At 44.0% G+C, this 27,956-nt stretch overlaps 1 long non-coding RNA gene across 1 annotated transcript in view; it reads right to left on the bottom strand.

Annotated features, from left to right (window-relative positions):
* LOC137160491 (uncharacterized) overlaps window positions 1-8,570 on the bottom strand; it is an 87,910-nt gene extending 79,340 nt beyond the window's left edge. Inside the window, exon 1 of the long non-coding RNA XR_010921895.1 lies at window positions 8,448-8,570. This is a non-coding gene — a long non-coding RNA (uncharacterized lncRNA). The remainder of the gene's footprint in view (window positions 1-8,447) is intronic.
* Between the last annotated feature and the right edge of the window lie 19,386 nt (window positions 8,571-27,956).

Below are 27,956 nucleotides of genomic sequence, written 5' to 3'. Positions count from 1 at the left end.
CTGCTCAGCCATTCCCCATCTGCTTTTGGCCTTGTTCTACCCCCCACAGGTCACCTGCCTCAAAACCTCTTGTTGGGCTGTCTCATGTTCCCTCCCCAGCAGGATGTGAACATCTGGGGTGCTAGGTCTAGAGAATGCAGAGGTGTCTGGGCCTTGGTGATAAGCTTAATCACCCAGGGCTTGCAGTGATGGGGTTTGGAGCAGCTCAGGCAGGTGTTACCACCAAGCTCCTGCAATTCTAGGCACACATTAGTTCCTGAAGGGCAGAAAGGAGCATCCAAGTGGGGGGAAGCTCTAAAGCCTGCTCTGTTACCCTCCGGCTGCAGGCAGATGGCCCTGCAGTTTCCAGCTCAGCTCATTCTCTGGTATCATTTACTGATCTGTGACAAGTTCAGTGTGTGCCCAGCACCAGGGAGTGATGGAACTGACATCGACTCACGGTGTCAGTGCTTTTACCCTTACTCAATGGGCTTCAGTTCCATTTATGGACAGTAGATGGCTCTCCAAGCAATCCAATGACAGGAGACTCAGTTACACTTTTTCTTCATCTGCAGCCTTTCCCCGTCTGTTTCCCCTTCCCCTAATTTCTCCATCTCACCTTTCTTATTCCCCCCGCCTCACTTTCTCCTTCACCCTTCTGTCTGTCGTTCTTCCCCCGTTCTCTTATCCCTGTCCCCGCTTCCTCTCTCTCTCTCTCTCTGTTATAATCCACCCGTCTCTTTTTCTTCTCCCAGTGCCTCTTCTTTCCCTATTGCTTCTCCACAGTGGTCTCTCTCTCCCCTCCTTCCTATCTCCTCCAGTCCCCCACAATCTTCCCCATTCTCTGTCCCCTCCCACATTCTCTTCTTCCTCCTCTCGGAGATTGTGTTGGAAGATACATTCCATTTTGTAAATTATAGGAGAACTTTCCTTCAAGTGGCAGGGTCATCAGTATTACATTTACATTTTAACATAAGAAATTCTTAAAGCCCTAGTACCCTGGCATCTTTTCCCCTCCTCAACCTTCTTTCAAGGCTGCTATTACATTTGAACCCCCTCTTGTTGTCTTGCCAAAACACCACTCCCAGCTCCCACCCTCTTCATTCAAATCCCTCCTCAAAACATTCTACTTCCAGCAAGCTTTTCAAGGACAACCCAACAATTATTATTAATTATTATTATTTTATTTTACATAGGTTTGCTTCCAGGCACACTCAGCACTCAGTAAGCTGGTGTCCCTGAAAATGTATATGGGCTCACACATACGCCTCACCCCAAGAACTGACTCAACATCCCGGTGGCTTTAGATGAGGATGGATTCCCACATGAAGGCCTGCACTGAGGGTGTGGGATAGATCTGGGGAATGCCTATTTCCATCTCCACAGCTACCTCTGGAACCCAGAGTGGAAAGCTGTAGCAAAAGGTAGGGCAGATACACCTCCCACTCTTGTCCAAGTCAGGTGAGAGTATGTGGGCATTGTCCGATTCTAGACCCTGCAGCTGATTATGCTGGCTGATGGGATCTTGTACAAACATGATCCTGCATTAAAAAGGAACAGTGTTTTTCCCCTTACTGATCAAACAACTGTAAGACAGATAGATTTTACACAAAATTGGACATGTGGGATCTGGGCAGTAAAGCTGCTTTACCTGAGAATGTGTGCTCACCAGTCCACGCTAGTAGACATGACACCATTTTTACACAAAATGGCATCTTCCTCCACAGACAGTCATCTATGTCTAGTGCAAACATTTGTTGCAGTTCCTAAACATGAATGTGCACATGTACTGCACACCTTCCAACAAATGTAATCCTCTACAATGCTGACACTGTGAATCTAATTATTTGCAAACTTAGCATGGTCACTGAATCTATTCTTCCTTGAGGATAAGCCTTATGCTAAGTTTGAGAGTCTCAATTCCATTTCTGGCATGCAAGTTGCCAGTAAAATGTTATCATTTGACAGTGCCAAGTGGGAGTGATATTCACCAGTGTCATTTGGTAGAAAAAAAAACTAAGTGCAATGCTGGTGTACCCAGAGGTTGGGGGGGCACGATATGCCTAAAATGTCCACACAGGAAAAGCTACACTGGGATCTTCCTTCAGTCTGACCCAAGGACTTAAGTGCAGCCATGTGAGAACAGTGTCATTTGGTGGGCTGATGATGTGGACCACAGGGCATTTATAAAGCCAAAGGCCATATGACTGTGGTTATATCAAAATGTACAGACATCCATAGTGGAGTCATCAGGTATGTTGCTTCCTCACTTTCAGATATTTTGTCTTATTTCTTTGCAATATATATCATGCTACTGTAACAGCTATTAAAAGACCAACATAGTCTGCTGCAAAGCTGCACATCAGAGCTGATGCAGGCACTGCATTTGCAAAGCCATTAACCTTCTCCTCTGTTCAATTCCTCCTGAAGACCCACTCCTTCCACAAAGTCTGGAAGAAGCAAGCCCATCCCACCCCTATCCCCCAATTTAACCGTCTGAGTGAACTGCTCTTTGGTGTGAAGGGAAGGGGCAGAACCCAGAAGCGAGGTAAAGACACTGCAATAGAAACTGATTGCTGTGGGAAGGAGTTGAAGTGACTGAAGAGCGGAGGAAGGTAAATTTACTGACACAAGCTAAGTCAATATAAACATTTTTAAACTGATATAAATGTGTCCACTCTAGGGGATGGCACCACCTTAACTAAATTGTTTTTAAAACCAATTTAGTTAAACCAGTGCAAAAACTGTGTTTAGACAAGTGTGTTAAAAAGGGTCATTAATAAGATGTGTGACTCTTGTCAGCCAGCTTACTTTGCCAACAGACTGTAACCTTTTTCCCTATCTTTTTTCTGTTCTTGTTGTTTGTAGAATGTAAGTTTTTCAGGGTAGTGACTGGGCCTTCCTTTGTGTATATGGTAATAGGGTAATGGCCCTTTAAATAATATGTGAGGCCTCTAGAGGCGCTCACTGGGTTCTCTGTTTCCAAAGCTATCAGAAATGAGTCAGAGAATCAGGATGTGCATCACTAGGCCATGTATGTTCGTGTATAGTTAATAAACATGGTTATTTGGAACCCCACTGTGCCCTTGAGATTTCTAACATATTGTTACTGTTGTGTAAAGAGCAAAAGACGCAACACTTTAGAAAGTGCTTTACACATGGACTCTCATTCGGGAGTGGGTTACATTAATCCAGGGACATCATAAGTGCCCTGCCTTTCTTTATGGCTACATGGGAGTGAGGCCCCAAACCATTTATCAATTGTATCATGGGGTTAACAATAGGGAAAAGGTCAAGAGGCAACAGCCTAGCACATTCCGAGTACTACTGTGTTAATTAACTATTAAAAAATCTGCCTGGAGGGCTGCATTCCACCAGAGTTATACTGGGAGAGAGTTGGCTATTTTAGTGTAGGCATTGTATATACTTGAGATTGACCCCCAATTCCAACCAAACAGTTGCACTGATGGAAACCCCAAGTGCAGACAAGGAAAGTCAGGATTTGCACCAGTTGAGTTTACCCTGGTGTCTGTATGGCTGACCTCCAGGCATAAATAGGGATTTAGATGTCAAGATTAGTCACCCTTATGCCACCAGTGCATAAGCGCAACTGCTAGGAAGATTATATACATCCCATCTGCTCAAACCTCATCCCTTTTTCTGCCTGCATGTATGCCTTTCTGCCAACTCTGACTAAGGAGATTTAAATTCCAGTTCTACTAGTAGTGAATGACGTCAGTGTGCCAAATACATTTCCATCTCACTCTCACCCTTCAAGGGACTCCTCCACCTATGTCTAAATCAGTGGTAGTCAATAGGCTGGCTGTGGGCCAAATATGGACCACCAGATGCTTTTGAACAGACCCTGAAATCTTTTTCTTTACTTATTATTATTATTATTGTTATTATTTTTTCATTATTTTCTCTGGAGTCTGGATCTTGACTATACCTTGACCAAGAAATTTGGACCTTGACTAAAAATAATTGACTACCTCTGGTCTAAATCATCTAGCTAACCTAGTTAAATAATAATAATACTGTGATAATCTTATTAGCACTGATGTTGCAGTAGTACCTAGGTGCCCCAGCTATGGCATAATGGACATTATGTTAAGCACTGTACAAACACATAGCAAAAGAGGCTCCTGTTTCTTTATCTGGCTGATTAAATCAAACCCAGGATGATTCTGAGTGCTCAAACAGTTGTTAACAGGAGCAAAAGTTGGGTTTTGTTCACTCTTGCAAAATTCCAAACCATGAAATTTAGCTCATACTTGAATACAAAAAGGACAGCTTTGGGGGGGAGCCAGGCACACAAGGTTCTTGTGCACAATGGAAAACAGAGGCTTTGAAGGAAAGTGCCTGCTTCAAGCTATAACCACATACTACAACTGAAGAGACACTTTATTCAGTAGAGCACCTATGGAATGAAATACAATTGATGATTGGAGTTCACAGTGACCCTAAACAATCATTTTAGGCAAGGAAATGAAGAACAATAACATATCAAATGGGGGATTTAGGTCATCAGTATGTAAAACTCAAATTGGAATTTTGCCAAGGTTAAACCCCTTCCCTCCCCTCTTCTTGTGAAATGTGATGTTAGTGAAATGTTAATGACCACCTTGCTGTTACTTCTCTGAAAGACAGCACCTCCCTCAGCACAGTGCACCTTAGTGTTTTGCAGATGCTCATTCACCACAGACTCAGTGGGAACAACGCTACCTACTGACTCCATCCATTTTCCTCTCTATGCTGAGTTTTCCTTCAAGGTGTCCCAACCAAGTACTGACCTAGCCCTATCCTATTTAGTTTGTGAGTGTTAATAACATAGCCCAGAGTGATATGGCTGCAAGTTATCCACAGGATAGTATAGATAACAGATAACATCTGCTTACAGAGCACATATTGTGCCAAGCCAATCTTAATCTCCCCTTCAACACATCTCCCAAGACCTCCCAAAGTTCATGACCATCCTCCCAAAGTAGGATGAGAAGAGATTTCTATCTTCTTGACCTCTCTGCTGGGACTGTCAAAGATGGCAACTAATTAGTGATGATTATTGGTGGCTGTTTTTGTGGTGTGAACTCAGATCCCACTAGAGAGGAACACACTAGGTTATAAGAACCGCTATGCCTATAGTTTTTCCTGTTACTACCTCAGATCCAAACCTAAACATCTTTTGAGATCCTTCCCATCTCAATATTTTACAGTGGAAGCAAATTACAGCTCAGTTTCTTACTCATTGACTTGGAGGCCTGGTATCCTTTCACCTTCTCTAGTTCTGCGGTCTCTTTTTTAGAGAATACTTGGGTGGCCTCTTTGCTTATGCTGGTGGCCACTGCATTCTGAGAATACCTTCTGCCCAGGTTTGGCATTAGGGTAACCAATAACTCTTATGCTGGATCCCACTGAGTTGCCCTTGTTTCAATTTTAACAACCCTCTGGAGCTTACATTTAAGAGAACACTGATAGAACTCTAGAACTGCCCTCCTCTCTTCCAACATCGTCACAACGGTAGAGTTTCTATCAATGGCAAGATGTGGGATCCAGAATGCATGTTAAACTTCAAAGGGCAACTCAGTAGGCTCCATCAGAGAAGCCACCCAGGTCACACTGCCTCAGAGCCGGATCCTGACTGACGAGGAACTCTCACACTTGAAGGGAGCAGCAAGCCACTCCCAAAAGAGAATAAGAGATATGGGGAGGTGGGAGCCTTTTGATGGGCAGGCATTGCTTAGAGAGAGCTGAAGGCATATTAAGGGAATGGGTATTGTGAGGAAATGAGAATTTGTGTAGCATAGTAGGCACCATTTCTATAAGTTGGGGTAATTTTGAAAAGCATTGGAACTTAATGGATCTGAACGTGTCTGAGTTTCATCTATCACTGCTGTCCACTAAGAAGTGGACCTAGAGGACCAACTCAAGTCACCAGACTTCCCGACTAACCGCCATTCCCTGGTTCTGGCAATGGGGCAAATATGCTGATTCACAGTTCAATCATACAGCTAATGCTGGGCTGCTTGGAAACAGTGACAAAGAACTACTCTGCTGTGATGTCACTGTTCATCATTTTCTCCTCTTAATATGAGAAGATATACTTAAATCTCCCTCACCCCCAACCTGCAAAGATCACCCCTCTCCTGTCTCGTGAAGAGGACTAAGTTACCCTGTGTGAATATGTCATATTGTATGGCTGAGCAAGCCTATCTGTAAGGAAACATTTCCATTGTAGGAGGGTTTCTTACTGATGTTGCATTAGGGATTTTTTTTTTTTTAAGATAGGGGAAAGAGGGCTTTGTGTCATGCTAAAAAAATTGCTGTCTCTTAATAAAACTAACATAACAGCCAAGACCACCAGATGGCAGGGACAAGGAATGAGGGGGAAGGGGCAGGGAGTAGCGATGGCTTGTGGAGGGAAGAGCAATTTTGTTTGGGTTTTTTTTAAGTATAAAAATGTTGCATTTTGAGCATAAGACATAGGGTGAATGCTAAAAAAGCCCAGCGGAGGCAAAGGGGGATAAAAACCATTCCAAACCTTCAATGTACCATTAAAATAGACAAAGAAAGGGTTTTGGTTTCCCTGGTAACGGGGCCTATAGTGCCTCGGCTTGAGAAATCTAACAGAGAAAAGGGCCTTTTCCTGTTAGAAAAGCCAATGAATTGAAAGATAATTATATAGTCATCTGCCCCTCCTTCCCTCAGTTGGATGCATTCATAAATACACCACACAATTTTTGTGAGTGCTCAGATTTTCTCTAGGGTGACCAGATGGCAAGTGTGAAAAACCAGGACAAGGGGTGGGGGATGATAGGCACCTATATAAGACAAAGCCCCAAATATCGGGACTGTCCTATAAAATCGGGACATCTGGTCACCCTAATTTTATCTAGTCCCCAGAGAGGGGGCTCTCTATAAAGGAAAGGGAGTGAGCTCATGAGCATGTGTATGTGAATGTCTGGGGACAGAGGTTTGTGCAGGTGTGGGCGAGTGATTCTGCGGAGAAAGTAGTTTCAATTTCCCTGTCACTCTACGATGTAGAGCGGGGAAAGGCCAGAAATATTATTCAAAATATAAGATCTAAAATCTCTGTGCCCAAGGAATTTGAATCACAAAGGTCCTGCTATAGTCCCAGGATCATTTTACTTCATTCCCATTTGTCACCTTTTCTCATTTCACTCACACACACACACACACTCTCACTCTCTCTCTCTCTCTCCATTCATCTCTGGGGTGAAGCACAGTAGGCATTCTTCAGCATGAATACATCATGACACAGTTTAGAAGGGGAAGTGATGAATACTGTATTAATCTGAAACAGCCAGGAGAATATAGAGAGGTAGAAGTTGCTCCAGAGTTTGGACAGGACACCAGAGCTAACTCTTCTCCTCTTACGAAGATTGTCATGAGATCTTTAGTTGCTAAAAGTGATCAGGGCATGAATCTTAAATTTCTTGGGAACTATTTATTGTTTGTATATGGTAACACCTAGAAGCCCCAAAGGAGATTGAGGGCCCACTGTGCTAGTCACTGTCCAAACACATAGCAAGACAATCTCTGCCCCAAAGAACTAACAGCTAAATAGGTAAGAGAGACAAAAGGTGAGAGAAAGGAAATAATTTTATCCCCGTTTCACAGATGCGGAAGAGGCAAGAGTTTCAGTGTCTTGTCCAAGGTCACACAAGGACACTTGTAATAGAGGAGGATTTGAAACCCCTTTTTCTGAGCTCCAGCCCACATGACTATCCTTCCTCTCTAAGACAGCATCTGGAACAGAAGAGCACTCCCTAGTGTATTGCCTCCTAACTGACCTTGGGGAAGATTAACACCCACTGGTTCATCAACCATTTTCTACAACACTTTTCAAGTCTCCAGCTGAAGTACTAACTAGACCCAAAGTATCTTAATTTGTGAGATCTGACAAGATTACAGAGATGCAGGACCCAAGCATAATTGTTTGGGGCCCAGTACAAACTTGTAACATGGGCCCCCTCTCATGTTACAAATCTCCAAGATTTGCAGATCTCACAAGATCTGGACAATAGATACACATATACAGGGAAATAAGTTTCTATAAATATCCTCAGGCATGATCTACAATTTAGCCTCAATTTTTTCCTCATGGTAATGGGGGTTGCAGCCTGGGCCAAGCCACTCAGGGCCTCCAGACCCTGGTAAAGTGTACCCTTTTCCTCCTCCCATGTAGGGGCCCTGAAGAGATGGACCAAACACAGGCAACTGAACAATTTTATGGCCACACAGAATTTATAGTCCTCTATCAACAATTGAATATCATGGTTTTCAACAAACAACTTCAGACCTTTTCCTTCAGAATCACAAGCACCCATCTCTTGAGCTAAAAGAGAGCTTCCAGCAGCTGTAACAGCATTTTCTTTATAAGAATGTGCTACCTATTCAGGAGCAAGAAAAAAAGAGAATACACAAAGAGGAGCTATTATAATACTTACCAGCTAGATAGAAGATATCCCCTACAACAGTCAGCTGTAAAATGGCCACTTTAGGCTTCTTCTGCTGCTTGTTTCTCCTATATTTAAAGGACCAGCTCCTGGAAGTGCATGCTGTGAAGTATTTCTATCAGAGGGAGCCCTGTGGTATCCCTCTTCCTTCCAGCCATGGGAAAGGAACTGTGGAAAGGAACCAACCAGAGAGTGAAGCTGGCTTAGAAGAAAGTAGTTCAAGCAAGTACTGATGCACTGAGTGGACAGAGTGTAAAATGGGGCCCAGGTGGGACTCTCTCTTCCCATAGCACCACTGTACCCAGAATTGTCCAGGAGAGACCTCTTTCTGGGGGCACTGGGACTCATGAGGAACCTCATGTCTTTCCTTTGGGAAAGAAACTGCCTGGAGGAGCCAGCCAAAAACTGAAATGGGCCCAGCCCAGCTGCAGAAAGCAGTACAAGCAGAGACTGACAGACAACAATGATGGCATCAGGTTGCTTTCTGTAGCTTTTAGTCTGAACATTCTCTCCCCTGTGCTGAATGGCTGTTGCTCTACCCCCTCCCACCCGCTTCCTGCCTTTCTCTTTCCAGCTAGCTAATCCTCCTAACATAACCCCAACAGAAGGATGTAAATAACAAAATAAAATTGCAAAACTAACATTACATTTGCCAGAGTGGCATTGTTCACTCTGCTTGTATGTTCTATCTCTTCACTCTGTCCTGTGTCTGTCTTGTCTACTTAGACTGTAAGCTCTTCCAGGCAGGAACTGTTTTCTTATTCGGTTTGTACAGTGCATCTGTGTTTGCACAATGGGGCCCTGTTCTCCACTGGCCCCTGCACACTGCCGTAATAAACACAATAAACAAAATACATTTTAAAAATATGGTAGCCCCTAGAGAAAAGGCAGGATTTTTTTTACCTTTCTCTCAGACAGCAGTGATTCTGGACAGACTGCTGGATATTGTAAGTCCTGGATCCTCATGTCTTTGATCTACTTACGTCCTTTTGTTTCCTAGTGATATTCTCTTTCTTTAATAAAGATCAGAATAAAAATACAGATGTGTTTTAGACAGGCTTCTCTATAGCCACTAGAAGGTGATACGAGTACATGCCCATCGGAGCATATCTGACAGTACCCGTGGTAGCAGGCAGTGGCACACACAGACCCACAGCCAGTACATTAGGGTGGAGAGCACTGCACTGAGGACATAGCGGGATCAGATAAGAAGATGGGACTGAATGTTCTAAGAACAATGATAGGTCCAAAGGATAGAATGCCTCAAAGCTAGGATTAGACCTATTGCTTTAACAAGGTATCAGTGCATCACAGCCAGCAGCACTTCTGCCTGTGAACCAGTTCACGTGTTTGAGTTCCTTCGCAGGCCTTGGAGCAAGAATCGGCTTCAACAAAAGGAACATGATGTCCATGGGAGTGGGTCATTGTATACAAGGCTAGGGGACAGATTCTGTGCTAGCATAGCACCAAAGGGGCAGCCCATGGGGAAGGAGGCACCGCTGTCTTTAAGCTAACTTTGCACCACTCAAATTCTAGTCTGTTCGGGGTTGATGAGACCTCTCAGCATAAATTAGGGAAGCCAGAGGGCTTTTCTAATATATGGCAGCCTATCCCGCACTGCCTAAGCTGCTCTGCATCCCAGAAGCCAGTGCTAAGAACTCATCTCACCACCAGCATGCCCCTATATCAGGGACTGGAGAGGAGGCAGCATACAGCATCTTTTGGGAGCTTTACACAATTCTTGCACCAAGTGAAATTCACCCTCTGGTGGCTATTTAACAGCAACATATGCCACCAGGGCAGCTTATCGGAGCTACAGGGACAGGACAGAATTGTTTCCCCTGGTGTTGAATAATGATTAGGTAGAGAATTCACTGCCCCTTCGCCCCTGAATGGACACCCCACTCCCATCAGCGCACCAAGACAAAGAGTTGACAAAATAGAGAAGTGATGCAGCAAACCATTCCTACAGCTTCATTTGTAGGATAATTGACAGCATCCACTTCTCTGAGCTCAAATGAAAGCAAAGCAGCAGCCTCTAACTTGCTGCTCTAACTGTGAAAACATAACTATTCTCTCGTTTCAGAGACTGGATGGCATAGGGGGTTGTAGAACAGGCTATAGTGCCTTTGACCTCTGATCATTGGTGCAAATCTAGCCCCAAGTTAATGACCAAAAATCATAACCATCTACTGACTGTTCAGTGGCCTATGTGACATGTGCTAGGGGATTTTTGTCCAGTTACTAGCAGACTGGTCTCCATATCACAAAACAGACAATAATTTGTCTCATTGCTGGCAAGCTCAGCAGAGGGCTAAAGGACTGAAACTGGGCTATGAAGACCGAACTCTCCTCTTATCACTGCTAGTGGTTCTTCCATAACAGTGTAAAAATGCACTGGGAGCACTATGTGTCAGGTTTCAGTGGCACAGCAGAGTGCTGTAGATCCAGTTGCAGGATTGGAACAGGAGAAGTGCTGCAGGCTGCATTAACAAAACAGGAAAGAGCTGTTACCTGAGTCATATTTACTGGGTAGTAAATTAAGCTTGTGTTCATACTTGGCATTGCCAGAGCACTGCTGGGGCATTTTTTTAGAAACTGCAAATCCTCAGCAAGCCTCATAGGTGGTGTTGGTTGACTTGGCTTAGCCTCTCCCCTTCATCTGAACTTGTTTGGGACTGGAGAGGCACAATTTAGTCCCTCCCTCTTGCAGGATGCATGTCAATTTTCTACTATTTCCATCAACTACCCCCTTGCGGCCCCATGCGATGGGTACATCCCCAGCATCTGTCATGCACTACCACTTCCAGTGTCACAAGTGTTGTCCTTCCTTCTGAGATCTGAGCCACTCCTTCTACCGCATGCCCTCATCCCCAGCCCACCAAGGTGGCAAGGGGCAGGGAGCAGAAATCAAATCCATATCACTGCAGATCATCAACCGTTAAGCTACTGAATCAAGCCCCTTTAGCACCCCTAATTCCTAACAAGAGACCAAGATTGGGAATCAAACACTAGTCTCCTGGCTATGCAGATAACAAAGCTGCTATGTCACCGAGCCAGACCTCATGTTGTAAAGGAACAAAAGACGTGAAATTGGGTTCAGACACCTTTTCACAGGAGTCTGACAAGGACTGGGGTCATGAGGATTGCCAAAAACTGTTTCCCCAGTTTATCCAGTGCTAGTGCCTCTGGTCATGGAGGTACTGACTCTGGCAAGGGAGGGATGGTAGGTGGCCTCCTGTACTGTAGGGATGTCTTCCCTCAGCTACTGCTTTGACTAGTCTGTGTTTGTCCCAGTAGTCAGTCTCCACTTTTTCCTGAAGCCCTCCTCCTGCCTGTCTCTAATCCTAGCCACGCTTATGCAAAGCAGCTCATTAGTCCCATTACCACTGTGCTCTGTCTCTGATTGTTCATCAGTGATTCCCTTTGTTGCCCTCCATCACATTCTGTTGAGCCTCATTAGGGTCAGCGAGAAGGAAGGGATCTGTCAGGATGTTTGTAGGATGGGTGGAGTGTTCTTTACACATGACACTTTACAGCTAACTTCCATTCCCCACCTGCTGCCTGCTGCCAGCTCTACCCAAACACAAGTGATTTTCAGAGGCTATACTGGTGCAGACTCATTGCAGACTCATGTCCCTCAGTCAGGGAGCCAACAGGGAACAGTGGGGGAAGAGAAAGACAAATGGGACCACAAAGCAGAGCTGCATTGGGCACCCTGGAGACTCTGAGTGCATGCATGAGTATGTGATCATGTGTCAGATTGTATGTCTGTCATTGTCAGTGAGTGACTATATCGAGGGTGGGAGGAATTTGTGTGTGTGTATGTATGTATGTATGTATGTATCAGCACGGAGGCCTGTTGATGTCAGGGCATGCGTGTGAATGAATCATTAAGAGTATGTATCCGTGTGTCAGGATGTGCATGGCTTGCCTGAAAGTACATGTCTGGTTAGAGCATGGGCATGTCTGTATCAGGGTCTGTGTGTGAGTGCATGTCAGTGTGAGTGTCTGTATGTCACAGCATGTGTCACTGTACTTATTTATATGTGTTATGTTAGTGTGGGTCTGTATCGTTTTCAGTGAATGCATATCTGCGTGTGTCTGCAGCAGGATGGCCTTGTCAGTATGTGTGCACACATGCATCTCTATACATATATAAAATTCTGCTCTCAGTTTTTCTCAGCAATAAAATGTTGGGGATGGCTCAGGGGTTTAGGAACGGGATACAGAGCTTTTCACCTCTAGGTCATTGCTTCTAATTTGGCCCCAAGCCAGGGGGACAGAATGATATAGGGGATTCAAATTCAGATTTGATCACTAGACTCTTCCTGGCATTGCAGGCCATTAACCACTAGGCAAGTGAGTCCAGTCTCTGCAGTAGCCCCAGTCAGTCCTAGAAGGAAGGAACCTCTAGGTTACTTTCAAGAACATTCTTTCACGCTCTGTTTCACTATTGAATCAACTAGATGGAGGTTAATCATTAATTTTAATTCTATTAATAAATAATAATAAATGTTTTTGGAAGACAGCAGATAATTTTGCTTCTTCTGTTGGATAAGAGTTTCTGTGGGTATGGGGAGGCAGGAGGGATCTTCAGGGCAAAGAATAAGGGAGGAACAAAATTCTAAATCAGTTACCTGGTACAGACAACTTTATTACTTAATACATGTAGTATGCTTACTGTCAGCAATTTCTCCCTAACAGCACCACAAAGATACCTCTCTCCTGATAATAAACACAGCACACTCCTTCTGAAATGCCAACAGTAAAACCAAGAGGAATTTTAATATTATCTTACATTTCAATGATGCCGTTCCCTCAAAGGGACCCAAAGAGTTTTTACAAGATTTTCATGGAGAGAATTAACTTCACTGAAATGCAGCCTCTCCTGGGGTGGGAAAAGACAACTCTTTAACAGCAACACTGTGTAAGAGTTTAGGACAGAAAATGAAGATGAATGCTCTCTCCAGCTGAAACCGCAGGGGAGTTTTAGGGTGGCAGAATGTAATTACATAGAAAGGAATCTGATCAGAACACAGGGGCTAACTCCCCACTAACACTAGGGTTAATACCTTAGTGCTGTAGGAAAGAGCGCTGCTGATTCAAAATGCAGCACTCATCCCTCTGTGTCACATGGGAATCACTGGCCCAGAATGGTGTTCAGGGGCACTGTGCTGCTGGCAAGGTCATCTTTTGGAAGAGGCTTAAAATCAAGGTCCTGACCACTAGTGAGCATTCAAGATCTATTGGCACACTTTGCAAAAGCAAGGGCACTAATCCTAATGTCTAGGGCAAAATCCAGCTCAGAAAGATTATTTGTTGTTGACCTACCTCTCCCTCCCCCACCTAGTGCAGTTTCAGCTGAATACAACATTCTTGATTTCCTGCCCCAAACCTTGTGCCTTGTTGTTAAAATACCTGCCTCTTTCAACCCCGAAGGGGTGAACACTCTTCTCCACTTCCCATGTCAAAATTGCTATTGCCCGAGCAAAGTGACAGCATTTCAGTGGCATTTCTCTGTCTGCGTGTAATGCAGCAACTTTTGAATACTGCCGTCTACTCAGTTCCAGCATTTCAGGGAATGTTCTTGACATCAATGAGTGGAATCCTATTAAGTTTTCATGAAAACTGGATAAGCCTTTTTTCCACTAACTAGCCCCACAAAACATCTCTTAGGTGCTCCAAGCAGAGGAATCGCTCTGATGCCCCCTGCTGCTGGCTACACATTTTACCAGAAGCAGGTTATCTCATTGTAAGAACACAGGATCTAAGAGACGTCCAAATCACCCATGTCATGAGAGCAGCTGACGATTGCTGAACTGATTGCTGCCTGGTGAGATCAGTCATGTCCATAAGGATTGCACCAAAACATAGAAAGCAAGCCAAATCACTCAGATGGTAATACAATAGCCAAAAACTTCAATCCTCAATGCACCAAAAGAACTTTCAAGCACATCTCAGTGGAAAACTGACCATATTCACACCTGGAAATGACAACACAAATGTTGAAGAAGATTTGGAAGCCTTAAAACAGACCATCCATGAGGCTTGTAAGGAATCCGTCAGCCTTGCTACCCGCCACCATCAGGACTGGTTTGACGACAACAACATTGAGATCACAGCCCTCTTGGCACAGAAGAGAAAAGCTTTCTGCAACTGGCAAAACCATCCATCATCCAGTCAGAAGCAGAGCGCTTTCCATCATCTCAAAGCTGAGGTTCAAAGGAGAATCTGAGAAATCAAAAACAAATGGTGAGAGGACAAAGCAAAAGAAATCCAACCATTTGCTGACAGACATGATATGCAGAGCTTCTTCTGTGAGACAAAGACTCTGTATTGACCAAGCTCATGCCACCTCACACCACTGAGATCTGGAGATGGTAGTACTCATCTTAAAGACAATGAATCCATCAAAAAGCATTGGAAGGAACACTACCAAAAGCTTTTAAATTGAGACTCAACTGTGACTGACGACATCTTCAACTCCATCCCTCAGCATCCAGTCTGGAAAACTCTCACCAACCCACCAACACCTGAGGAGGTCCGCAAAGCAATTAAGCAAATGAAGAACAATAAAGCATCAGGTACCGATGACATACCAGCTGAAGTACTGAATGTGGAGGGAGAAATACTGATAAACAAGTTCCATTGCTCAAAATCTGGTGCACCAAAGAAATCCCCGCTGACTTATGCACTGCTAACATCCTCACTATTTTAAAAAAGGGAGATAGGGCCAATTGTGGCAACTGTCGAGGCATTACCCTCCTTTCCTTTGCTGGGAAGATTCTTGCTAGAATTTTATTTAATCATCTGTTCCCTCTTGCAGAGGAAGTACTTCCAGAGACCCAATGTGGCTTTGGACCATCACAAAGCACCACCAACATGATTTTCATAGCTAGACAGATCCAAGAAAAATGTCAAGAACAACACTAGGAGCTGTATATAGCCTTCATTGATCTGACCAAAGTCTTCGACTCTGGCAACCATGAGGCTCTGTGGAAAAACATGTCAAAGTTTGGTTGCCCAAGAAATTTATCACCGTTGTAAGACTCCTCCATGATCAGATGACTGCCTCCATCCTGTGCAGTGGCTCTACCGCTGAATCCTTTGTCATCCGAACTGGCATAAACCAAGGTTGTGTACTGGCATCCACTCTCTTCTCCATTTTCTTAGCAGCTATGAAAATGCTAATCCAAGACTGTCTGCCACAGGGCATTGGCATCCAATATTGGACTGACGGCAACCTCTTCAACCTCTCTCACCTCCATGTCAGAACTAAAGTAATATTGGCAACAATAACCAAACTCCAGTATGCAGATGATTGTGCTGTAATTGCACATTTAAAGGAGGATCTACAAACAGCCCTTAACTGCTTCTCCAAAGCTTATAAAAGCCTGGGATAACCCTGATCATTGGCAAAACAAAAGTTCTCCATCAGCCTGCCCCCAGTCAATCATCAGACCCAGCAAGGAAGACCTACATTGACAGAGAGTCACTGGAAACTGGAAAATGTAGAACACTGCCTACTTTAGTAGCCATCTCTCACAGAGGGCAAACATAGATGCTGAGATTCAGCACAGAATCTGCTGTGCCAGCCTTGCCTTTGGCAGACTGTTTCATCAGGTGTTCAACAACCATGACATCAGAACACACACTAGGTTCTTCATTTACAACCAGTGGTAATTTCAACTCTCCTCTATGCCTGCAAGACTTGGGTGACCTACAGAAAACAGCTGAAAAACCTGGAACACCAGCACTTTCTCTGGAAGTTCCTTAACATAAAGTGGGAGAATTTCCCACTAACATCAGTGTCCTCAAGGAGGCCAGCATCTTCAGTGTTGAGGTCCTAATTATCCAGCATCAGCTAAGATGTAACGGGTGCTGTATGCGAATGCCTGATGCAGCCTACCAAAACAATTGCTGTACGCCCAACTCACCAAAGGAGAAAGGAAACAGGGAGGCCAAAAGAAACGCTTTAAGGACACCCTCGAGACAAACATCAAGAGATGTAGCATTGACACCACGCTCTAGGAGACAGTAGCCCAAGACGGGGCTAACTGTGAAGACTCCTCAGAGGAGGAATCACCACTTTTGAGGAAAATCACCTTGCCCTGGCTGCAGAAAAATGCCAAAAAAGAAAGGAGAGACAACTGTCATGCAGCAACTGTGGCCCAACCCTGCCTTCCAGCACCACCTGCACCATCTTCCAATGAGTCCGCAGCTCAAGGATTGGACTCCTTTGTCACCAAAGGACCCATATAAAATAAAACCTGTGAAAGAGATCATCCTCAATGCCGAGGGATCACCAGCGAGTATGCTGCTCCCTCTTTCTTGGGTGTACAGCTCAGCCTACAGAAGCAACAAAGTATTTTATGTTTCAAAGCACCAGAGATGCTGTACCAATGGTGCAGAACGGCATCAGGGAAGCTTTCTCTGGCACACAAGAAAATTAGCCCCTGCCCCAGGAAGCTTACAATCCAGTCCAGACACAATCAGAATGCTTCAGACCCACAGAGCATGCAGGGAGTTCACAAAGATCCCCATGGGGAGGATTGAGCTCTGGGGAGGGCTGTGAAGGAGGAAGCAGGAGGTCAGATGACACACAGGAAGATGGAGAGATTGTCCTATGCTGAGGGGAGGAGGGACATGGAAGGCGGTGTAAAGATTGTGGGGAGAAGAATACAAAGTGGGGGGCTTGGGCTGAGTCAGGGAGTAGAAAGAAATGGAGGCAGGAGTAGAGCTGGGTAGGGCTTCTTCATTCAGGATGTACAGGGAGGGCAGTGCAGAGATCTGAAGAAGTGAGTGACATGAGCAGATTGTCATGGGAGGAGGGGGATTTTAGCAGTAGCACTTTGGCTGGGTTTAGGGGAAGTGAGGGGAGAGTCAGTGAGCCAGAGAGGATGCAACTGCAGGGTCCAAGGAGAGAGATGACGTAGGCAGAGAGCAGACTTTACTGGTGGCAGGGTGACAAGGGAGCACAGAGAAGGTTCAATGGCTGCCTGGGGGTTGGGGAGTGTAGGGATGGGGGAGTAAAAGGCATCATGGAGGTTGCAGGCCTGGATGGTGGGTGCAGTGGCATAACATTTGTCTCCGGTGCCCGGGGGACAAACCTGCATTTGCACACCCCACACACAGGGCAAGAGGGGTCGCCGGCTCCTACCAAATGGCGCTGCCTCCCAGCTGCCCCAGGGAGGGGGGTCTGTACCTGTGGGAGAGGATGTGGGAGGACACACCAGTTACCTCCTCCCGCTTGGAGGACTTTATGCAGCTCATTGCGGGGGCAAAGCCTGGTCCCTGCACGTACCTGCCATGCAGCACTCACCTCTCTCGCTCCAGCCCCATGAGCGATGGCTCATGTGGGGTGGCCTCACCCCCCAGCCTGGGTGGGCACCAGGCCAGTCCACCCGCACAGGCCAGTAACTGGGGCCTGGTACCCCCCCCCATATCCTCCCCTCAGTACACCTCTCGGTAGAAGGGGCAGAGGGGGAAGCAGGAAAGTATTGAGGCAGCAGAAATTGACTGTAATTAATTTTATTTTATTTTGTCTCCCTGTTGGCCCAGGATGACAGGAAGCTAAATTCCCCTCTGGCATGTAAAGTGCCTTGAGCGCTTCAAACAGGTGGTGCTCTAGGAGGGTAGGATATCTGGGTTCATGGATAGAGACTACATTCCTGACCCTCCCACCGTAGCACCCACATGGAACTTGGAGAGAAGAACAAAGGTTGCAGGAGGGAACAGTTTGGAAAGGGCGCAAAGAAGTCAGTCTGTGTGCACGTGGCTAGACTGCTAGCTGCAGTTGCAGCATCTTTGTAAATAATTATCTTAGTAATGAGACAGTTTAGTTTTAGGAACATGCAGTCCCCTTCTGTTATTACCCAGCATAGAGTACTTGAAATGCATAAGTCTCTCCTGCCCCTCTGGTGGGTGCCCTAATCACCAGGCTATTGGGTATTCTGCGGTGGGGATCTCTTAGTCTTTCCTGCTGAAGCTGCTCCACTTCGTATAAAATACAAACAGTTATTAGGCCATCAAGACAGAGAGTGAGAATGCCTCTGTAACTTTGTGCCTAAGTGCTACGGCATTTTCCAAGGCTTAAAATATGTGAAGTGAAATGTTAAAAATATGCATTGATTTTTGTTAGGAGTCAGCACTCTGGGTACAAAACAACCCCCTCAGTGTGGTGTATGAAGATAACAGACAGGAGATGTCATTCTCTCTCCAGTTTGTTTCCTTTTAAATAGAGCAGACTCTCCTTGCCTGGTATAGGGGCGGCTGCCATTTTGTGTTTCAATTCAGCTGTAGCATGTTATACACTAAATCAGTACTGTGTTCTCGCTGCCCGTAATGGAAACTTTTCATTTGTTCTTTCTGTGTTTGTTGTCATCCTTAATCTGAATTAGAAGTCATCTAGATTGAAAATGCTTTATACTGTGTCCATACGAAAACATAGCATCACTCCCCAGGTACAGTGCTACGGCTCCTACTACTCACAGGACCTTTCTAAATATGTTTAGGCATTGAGCCTTCTCCAACAATGTCTTCTTTCTTCCTTCCCTCAGTCTCTCTCTTGTTTTTCATTCCCCTCGCAACACATTTATAATACGCCCATAACCTAAATTGTCAGACATACTGGATATAGTGAAAATTAGGAAGCAAACCAGTGCAGGAAGTGAGCGGTGGGACATTCTCCTCTGCCCTACCCTCTGCCCTGGCCAAACTCTAGCTTGGGTAATTTCATTCTGCCTTCTTAAAATTTCCCCAGCAGTTTCCATCAGATAAAATGTTCTTCACTTCCTGTTTGTGGTGTTGTAATTTAACAGCTGGAATATTCCAACCTGGAGGTGGCTGCATTTCCATAATAGGCAAAATGATTTCTGGGTGCATGATGCCCTAGACCTTCTGCATAAAGGATGCTCTATGACTGGAAGGCATTGTTCTTATTCTCTCCCACAGAGACTTGTGTAAAAAGAGACGTAAGTGGTGCATTCTCTGCTGCACCGCTTTGAAGCTATCTGAATTTTATATTTAACCCAGGGTCCAGCATACTCATAAGGTGACGTCAAGGTCTCTCTCTCTCTCTCATAAACACACTTTGAAAGGTTTCCTGTCCATGTTGACAAGGCCAAGACATGCTGGGGAAATGTCACAGCTGAATGGTCCCAAAAAAATGGCTTTGTCAAACACCATGTGTAGAAGGTGAGGGCAAAGCAAGCATTTGCTGAAGTGTAAGCCACCCGGCTGCATCCTGCTTGCAACAGAACTCTGTTGTTTTGATCTAGTGGCTTTGCTGTACTTCCAAAGTGAGCTCCCTTCCCTGCTTATGTCTTGTTATCACCCCCCTTTTTTCTATGTCCACAGTGAGAGTACAGAAGGAAGGGTGATGTCACCTACGGACAGACACGCGCAAACCTCTGGGAATATTATTCCATATCATTTTTATCAAGCAGATATTACCCTCCATTCTGAGAGTGAGAGTCTCTGGGCACAGGATACACATGGCATGCAGCCAACACGGACATTAGCAATGGGGAGTACAGATATATCGGGTCACTTCTGCTTTACTCCTCTCCAGCTTTCTTTTATGTGACTGCTGCATTGCTCAATTAAGGATTTTAGGGTAAATTCTGCTTCAAGTAATTCTGTATGAGTACACACACGTGCACGCAGGCACACACATACACTCACCAATGAGATACACAATAGATAACAAACCACTGCATATGCATGTGAATACAACCCACATCCCAGTAATACAACCAAAACCTCTCCACCATTATCACGCACGCACACATGCCCACACGCAGAGCTAACCTGGCCCCTGAAGAGACACATGCACACACAATCCACACGCCTCTACTCTGCTACATTCCATATGCACAGCCACACAAAAGATACCACGCATGTATGTACACAACACTCGCCCTTCCATGTAAGCACAATATGCATCCAACGTACATACACCATATTGTACAACGTAAACATACGGTCATATGCTCCCTCAAAACATTCAAGCTCAAACCCACAAGTAGCCACATTTATGAACATAACCACACTCAGGCATATACAAAACATATATAACCCAGATTCCCCTCACTGAGTAGCTACAGAGCACTATATTCATTCACACATAAATAACCTCACACTCCAACACACAGGCACCTTTATACAACAGGGCTGAGTTTGAAATCAGCAGTGCAGTGAGCATGTAGGACCAATATGGTAGCTATTGTGCACTCAGCTATGTAGTGTACACACACACACACACAGCCTGGGACTCTGGAAACAGTGATGGTCTCATATACAAGCAGGAGGTGAAAGTGAATGGGGATTGCCCTGTTGAAAAATGCATAGGCAGATCCTGTTTCTCTTTAGGATGTGTAAGTAAGTGTTGAAGGTGGAAGATTAAAGACAGATAGAGAGAAGATACTAATCATAGTCACTTCCAGCCTTCATGAAAGGGTAAATATTGGGGCCAGCCAATTATCCAGTGCCTTTCCCACCTCTCATATGAACCGGGATGGGGGGGTCAAAGGGTTTTCTTCTACTCCAGTAGCCAAATCCTCAGTTCCTGGCTGCATGTACGCAACAGGAAGTTCTGAATCTGACACTCCACAGGCAACTCACCTATGAGTGAGAGGCAGAGGGGTGTATGGAGAAAGAGAGAGTGATGAATACATAGACAATATAGGGATACTGTTCTCTCTTTCTTTCTCTGCCTATTTGCTAGTATTCCTAATGCACCAGTGCCTAAGGACTTCAATCAGGGATCAGAGTCCATGAAACACATGCCACACAATAGTCCCTGCCCCAGACAGCTCACAGCCTTTCCCCACTTTCATGAGCAACACATACATATATACAGGATGGGTGGGTGGGAGGAGAAAGAGAGAGACAGGAAAGTACAGAAAACTACTCAGGCATTCATTACACATTTGGAAGTGATATCTGTGTGAACAATTAATTTATCACACACCTTTGACCACTAATATATCTCCCCCGGGACTTATCCACACTACTGAACAGCTTCAGGCAGATACTGAATTTTTTGTATTGTTTTCTAAATAAGCTTGCCAAAGGAATGTTCCCTCCTTTCCCTTTCCCGAAATACAGAAATCCCCCCACAAATTTCCGCTGCTCAAGGCCCCAGATGGGCAAGACTCAGCCCTGAGCCCATAATAGCGTTTTGTGACATAAAACTTCATCATTCTGAAGTCTGATACACAGATCCCCTGCCGAGCTAGAACCAGAACCATTGTACCACAGGGGAGGGGACATTTCCAGCTTCTTAATGGGACACTGCATTTGTTTCTATCCCTGCAAGATCCCGAGATGCCACTTTACATTAATGACATTTTTAGCTTTAGAAAAGCTATTTCAGGCCATTCTTACAGGTTTTGTGGTCCCTACTGAGCCAGGCACAGTTGGAGTCATGGGCTGGATCTTCAGCTGGCTTTAGTGGAACTCTGCCAAATTACTCCCGCTGAAAATCTGGCCCCACCACAACTAAGGCAAGTGAGGGGTGAAATTCTGGCCTCCTGAGATCAATGACAAAGGTTGCAGTGCCTTCAATGGGGCCAAGATTTCACTCCTTGCTTTAGAAATAGAAGGGTATAAAAATAAAATGGCGCCAATTAAAAATAAATAAATAACTCAATAAGATATCTGTAATTTTGTGGTCTGTCATGTAGAGACTACATAAGGGTGTGTGTAATGAGTTCATTGGCATGAGTTTTGGATAGCTACATTATTCCCAAGTGGAGTAGCCATAACTGAATTTGTCTGGGTATCCTAAGTGAGTCTCAGTAAACCCTCTCCAGGACCATGAAATCCGACTTTTAAGTCATGACATGATTATATATAGGAAACCAATCGTCACTTGGCTAGGACTGAATAGTGCCCATTCTGGGCCTCAGGCCAAGATTATTTGGGAGAAAAATTCCATATTTGGGAAAGAAAAAGGAAGCATTATTATTCTGTCAGGTTTTTATTTGCAGGTCCTGGCAGAGATGGACTAGTGAACAAAGGGCAGGTTAGACTGCCAAAGGTGTATGATTAGTTCATTTTTTCCCAGTAGCTCTGTAATTTATCACATGGTTCTGCCATTTGTCATTTGGATATCATCATCTCAGAGAGGGCCTAGTCCTTCAGGGCTCTGATTGCCCTTGAATGGCTAAAATTGGGGTGGAGGGTGTCCAGCACTGCACAGGATCACAGTCATGGTGAGAATGTATCTCTATTTTTTTATAGATACATGGCCCTACACAAAGCGTTGTTAAAAAACCGTTAATGTTGCTCAAGTGCCTTTTCCATCAACAACTATTAAAAAAAGCCTGTAAATCATTAGTTATGTCTTTATCCAATCTCTGCAGCCTACCACCATATTTTGATCTTCATAGTGTCATGAATTTTCAGACCAGAAGGGACCTTTACAATCTCTTAACTTCCTGTACAACAATGTCCACATAGCCTCACCCACCCAACAACCATGGATCTCTATCCACTATGCATATAGTGAACTAAGGGCCAGATTTACAAAGTGCTTTTGAAAACCCCATTAGGCACCTATCTCCATACCTAAATACCTTTGTACCTAAATACCTTTGTAAATCTAGTTTGAAGGATTAAGTCACTTTGTCCAAGGGTACACAGGAATTCTTTAGCCCAACCAGGAATGAGACCCAGATCCCCTGAGTCCCAATCCAGTGCCTTAGTCACAAGATCACTGTTCTTCTCTACATTTCCTAACCCATAGCCACTACCCACTGAACACATCTCCACCCTCCACCAAAACACACAACCTTTAACCCCAACCACATGGAGTCATTAAAAAGGAATGTTTCCTAATTGTTCAGAATATTGAATAAGCGCTGAGTTGCAGTAAATGTTTAGTGAGTATGGTGTAGATTTTTAATTGATGTTTATGTCTGAATGTGTTGTGGTGGTTAATTGTTAATAGAGGGGATTGTTTGTATTTTTGGTGGAAAGGAAGTTAATCTTTGTTGTTGTTTAGGTAACGTGATGAAATCTCATGTTGTGCTTGGGTTTTCCTGTAGCTGTTGTCTGTGGTGAGAATTCATAGAGTCCTAGATTTCTAGGCCAGAAGGGACCATTGTGATCATCTAGTCAGATCTCCTGAATAACACAGGCCAGAAAACTCCCCCAAAATAATTCCTAGAGCATATCTTTTAGAAAAACAACCAAGCTGGATTTAAAATTTGCCAGTGATAGAAAAATTCACCTTGGTCAATTGTTCCAGTGGTGAATTATGCTGTTAAAAATTTACACTTTATTTCTAGTTGTAATTTCTTTAGCTTCAGTTTCCAGCAACTGGGAACTGTATACCTTTCTCTATTAGACTGAAGAGATCATTATTAAATATTTTTTCCCCATGCAAGTACTTATAGCTTGTAGTCAAGTCACCTCCTAACCTTGTCTTTGTTAAGCTAAATAGATTAAACTCCTTCAGTCTATCACTATAAAGCATGTTTTTTAATCCTTTAATCATTCTCATGGCTCTTCTCTGAATACTTTCCAATTTTCAACCTCTGTCTTGAATTGTGGGCACTAGAACTGGACACAGTATTATGGCAGTGGTCCTAACTCTGCCAAATACAGAGGTAAAATAAACTTTCTTCTCCTATTGAAGGTTCCCTGTTTATGCATCCAAGTATCATGTTAGCTCTTTTAGTTGCCAAATCTTTTTCAAAGTCTCTGCTTCCCAGGATAGAGTCTCCCATCCTGTAAGTATAACCTGCATTCTTTGTTCCCAGGTGTATACATTTACATTTAGCCATATTAAAATGCATAGTGTTTGGTTACACCCATTAGGGTTCTACCCTTTGTTTGGAGGTGGAAGGAGGATGTATACTTGAAAATTTTGGCCTAGAACTTTGTCATTGGAGGCAAGATTCCAAATTCTCTTGTGAGAAAGAAAGTACTTGATTGCAGTCCTGGGTGGCCTCTGAGATATTAGACCTTAAAACTACTATGTTGTTATGAATGGAGAAGGGTTTTTAGGTATCTAAATGATATTAGTTAAAATATTCTCCCAGTAAGTCTTATATAGCTGAACCCACATTATTAAAAGAGCCTGGATTTACACATGGAGAGATATAAAACAAAAAACAAAACACACAATATCATCCAAAAAACACAAACAAACTTAAAAACAATTCTAAAATAGCTTTTTCTGTGACGTACTCCCTTGGGATCACAGGCATAACCAGAAGTGGTGAAACAACTCTCACATAATGCTGTTGTCCCAGGCTCATGCAATAAAACCTCTACACCCCACCAGACAATCACATGTTATCCAGCCACCAAAGCAAAAAAATTTGGTAAAATGGAGGGGCTACAGTTGCAAATATAGTGTATGTATCAATAACCGAAGTCAGATGCTTTAGGATGGGATTTTAATGAAAACACAACCCTTCAGGAAAGATACATTTCAAATTAAACAAACTGGAAAGCATGGAAATGCAGAGCTAATGTATCCCAAACAACCTTAACCCAGCTGTCATATCCTTGCCAGACAATGGATCCTTGTAGGTACAGTAGATATATGTATTTGACAAGTATCCCAGTGCTGTAGCTAGCCATGAATATCTTGCAAGTGACCAAGGCAGCTAGGGACATTTTAAAAACTTTATATTCTGGCATTTTGCCTGCAGCTGCAGGCATCTTAAATCATACCCACTCTGGTTTACAAAGCAGAATACACATAACCTACCTGCAAAGACTTGTCACCTTTAAGATGTCCAAGACTGCAGGGAGTCCAATCAGTTTCAGTCTGAAGTGCATTGCAAATTATACACTCAGAGCATCACTCAACTGCAGCAGCTCCTGGGGTAGGGCCAGTCGTCAACCAGCTCAAAGGATGCCGCACAACAGCATGGGGCAAAGACAGTGGCAAGACAACAAGCCCCTCCTTATAAAAAATGAATTGTAGGGTTTTTAGCATCCACGCACAGCTGGCTGGACTCCGTTCTAAATGTCTTGCCTGAAAAATGCATCTACTAACCTACACGGAACTCACTGTTATCTAACTTGAGGATAAAAGCTGAGCCAACTTGAGACCCCTGAAAGGCTCCAATTTTTAACCCTATGGTTAGACTGCAAAGTTAATCATTGAGACTAAAAGTTTGAATTTAAATATTCCAAGTTTTAGGAAAAAAATCAAACACCACAAAATCATACAGGAAAAAACCACCGAGGAAAAAATCACAGATTTTGGTGCTGATTTTTAACCAGCTCTGTTTTTTCATATATGTTCATCCAACACAACAGGACCCTGGTCTTTGCTGTAACACCCTGATCCTGAGATTTCAGGACATTGCCCCAACACCAATAATAAATAACGAGAGTATCCAACTGAAACTTCAAAGGGAATTGTTGGAAAATAGGATGCAATTACCCTAACTGTACTTTGGCCAGGATGCCACAATTAATATCCACTATGTTGTGAAAGGTGTCAGGATCTCTGTTTATTTCTTCTACAAAGATGGCACCTTCAGCAATGCAGTACCCCAAGCATATATGGCTCAATACTTACCCAAAAGGAAGGAAACCACCTGCTGACTTTCCTTGAGGGTTTCCCATCCAACTAATGATCAGGCCTTATCTATTTTGTCTTATAAAATCTAACACACTCATAACCCAAGACGGTATAGCTGAGTTGCAGGCCATGAGAAGTTTTAAAATATTTAAAGTATAAACAACCCTAGTGGGAAACGCTATGGGGAAGGGCATGGAAAGACATCATCAAAGTCTAGTTGGTTATTCTTTGCAGGAAAAGACCAAGAAGAAGCTTCCTGTTGGGATTTGCTGTCATCTGAAAGTGCAAGTGTGGGGCATCCTTGCGGCTGGAATAGATGATTACTTGGTTCAGTTCCAGACAGTTACTGGCTAGTCATGGGAAAGCACTGATAGTGCAACAGGAAAATTCTATGTTGCCTTTTTACCAAGGCCTTAGTCTACAGTGCTGAGATACCCATAGTCATAGGTTAGAAATTAAAGGAGCCAAGGAAAGCAAGTGATCAGTCCATCCAAACTGTTCTTTTCCCTCTTGAACATTAGAATCATAGGAACAGATTTTGCCACCTTTACACACATTGAGTAGTCCCTTAGGATGCAATCTAAAGCCACTGAAGTCAATGGGAGAGAGGTTTTTCACAGAGGATTTTAAAAAATTGGGTTTTGTTTTTTTTTCCTATTTGGAACAAAATTCCAAAATTTTGAAATTCTCCATGAAACGGAGTGGATCCCAGCTCTGAGGCAGTCTTCCTGGTGGGCTGTCCCAGATCCTGGAAATCTGCATCATTGACTCCACAGCAGTCCAGCAGGTGGGCCACCAAGGAGCAGAAGGAGAGCTGGCAGCCACACATGCAGGGTTCCACTGAAATGTCATTGAAATTGAACCAGCTCCGCTGAATGTTTTAAATGGAGAACAGCAATGAAAAAATATTTCATCATCATTTTTCCAAACAGCTCAAAATGGGAGGCTTTCCATTGACTTGTACAGGCATTGGATCAGGCCTGTAATATGCAAGTAGTCACGCTGGTTTCAGTGGAGCTATTTGTGGAGTACAGGCCATTGCTATTCAGAGTGAGTAAGAGGATCTGATTCTGTCCCATAGAAATTCATGACGGATGAGGCCTTTTGGGTCATATAGTCAACCTTATCTTGGCTAGAGCTGAATGGTTCTCTCTAGTAGGGTACAGAGGGTTTGGTTCAGTCCAGTATGAAATGTCTCGAGCAACAGAACTTCCACTATATATCCATATAAATGACCCGTTTTATCATGACAGTGAGGCACTTCAGAAACTGCTGTAAGCTGTAATGCTAGTTATTGGCCACCACACTTGCCCCTTCCACAGTGATGAGCACAGTATGAAACCCAAGATAGATTAAATTAGTTGAAGAATATGAGACAAATTAATTGGTGGTGTCATCAGGACTGGTACATCTCATTGCTTAATTAACCAGCAGGTCACCTCAGGCCACTGAGCTGTCCAATGTAATACCTGTAATAGATGGGAGAAAGTCAGCCCAAGCGGCTGCCGTTGAGTGACAGCAAGTACTGCCACCACCTGTGCCGTCTCCTGCACAGCCAGAATAGAAAACTACTCAGTAGGGAGTGGAGGGTCAGAAATCAGACCAAATCTGGTGGTGCACAACCCTAACCCACAGGCTTTACAAGCAAAGAGAAAACTACTGAGAATTAAACCTAGTGCGCAACACTAACACCTAGGGCTTACAAAGAAATGTGGACAGATCAGGATTAGGAATCAAATCCAGGGGCTAATTTCATTACTGGCATAAGTGGGTGCCATTCCATTATTACCAAAGGAGAGACACTCACTTATGCCAGTGGTGAATTGGCTCCAGGGCTGTATGCTAGTGCACAAAAAGCTAGACCACAGAAAGCCTTGTGAGTCGCTATTGGTAGTTTTCCTCGTTTGGCAGACTAGACAAAACCCATTTAGGGGCTCTTAGCA

Source organism: Emydura macquarii, unplaced genomic scaffold (assembly GCF_026122565.2).
Source record: "Emydura macquarii macquarii isolate MOO-44397 ecotype Brisbane River unplaced genomic scaffold, CSIRO-AGI_Emac_v2 contig_2205, whole genome shotgun sequence".
NCBI classification, from domain to species: Eukaryota; Metazoa; Chordata; order Testudines; family Chelidae; genus Emydura; species Emydura macquarii.
The sequence above is the reverse complement of the archived record's forward strand: the minus strand, read 5'-3'. Positions and strand labels throughout refer to the sequence as shown.